Genomic DNA, 1,055 nt, shown 5'->3' with positions numbered 1-1,055 from the left:
CAGACAATGATAATGTTTTACGGCATTCAGATAAGTGGATAAAGATGCTCTTGGCCCCTGGCCACTGGTCCAGGAACTCTGGCAATTCTAGGTCCCTTGAGGCTGCCAAAAGGTCAAAGAAAGTGGTATGTCAGCAGCAGCCCATCCATGGCAAGAATACTGGAGCGGGTTGCCATTTTCTCCTCCAGGAGATCTTCCTGACCTAGGGATCAAACCCACATCTCCTGTGTCTCCTGCCTTACAGGTGGATTCTTTACCTGCTGAGCCATCAGGAAAGCCCGTCTGTGACCCAACATTGCACTACTACCTGCCAGTTGCTGCTGCTGCTGCTGCTAAGTCGCTTCAGTCGTGTCCGACTCTGCGCGACCCCATAGACGGCAGCCCACCAGGGTCCCCTGTCCCTGGGATTCTCTTGGCAAGAACACTGCAGTGCATTGCCATTTCCTTCTCCAGTGCATGAAAGTGAAAAGTGAAAGTGAAGTCGCTCAGTTGTGTCCGACCCTCAGCGACCCCATGGACTGCAGCCCTCCAGGCTCCTCTGTTCATGGGATTTTCCAGGCAAGAGTACTGGAGTGGCATGCCATCTCCTTCTCCAGGGGATCTTCCCAACCCAGGGATCGAACCTGGGTCTCCCGCATTGCAGGCAGACGCTTTACCATCTGAGCCACCTGGGAAGCCATATATAATATTTGAGATATCTGCTAAATTAATGAATGCATTTCAATATCCAATAAATGCTAAATTCCAGTGATTGTTCCTCTGTGAATTCTAGCAGCTCAGTTGACCCTAAAGGCTCATAAAGACTGGAGAGAGAGGAGAGGTCTGTTACAAAAGATGTCAAGGTTTCATTACTACCAAATATTTCTAAAGCATGGACCCACTGTTTTCAGAATATTCAGGAATTTTGTAGGAATAATTCTAGATGCTTACTCCTTGGAAGGAAAGTTATGACCAAGCTAGATAGCATATTCAAAAGCAGAGACATTACTTTGCCAACAAAGCTTCGTCTAGTCAAGGCTATGGTTTTTCCTGTGGTCATGTATGGATGTGAGAGT

The 1,055-nt window shown here is 47.8% G+C and overlaps 1 non-coding gene across 1 annotated transcript; it reads right to left on the bottom strand.

Annotated features, from left to right (window-relative positions):
• Nucleotides 1-602: 602 nt before the first annotated feature.
• Nucleotides 603-674, bottom strand: TRNAC-GCA (transfer RNA cysteine (anticodon GCA)). The gene has a single exon. It is a non-coding gene; the product is annotated as a tRNA-Cys (tRNA).
• Nucleotides 675-1,055: the final 381 nt, after the last annotated feature.

Source organism: Bubalus kerabau, chromosome 9, assembly GCF_029407905.1.
Source record: "Bubalus kerabau isolate K-KA32 ecotype Philippines breed swamp buffalo chromosome 9, PCC_UOA_SB_1v2, whole genome shotgun sequence".
Taxonomy (NCBI): domain Eukaryota; kingdom Metazoa; phylum Chordata; class Mammalia; order Artiodactyla; family Bovidae; genus Bubalus; species Bubalus kerabau.
The sequence above is the reverse complement of the archived record's forward strand: the minus strand, read 5'-3'. Positions and strand labels throughout refer to the sequence as shown.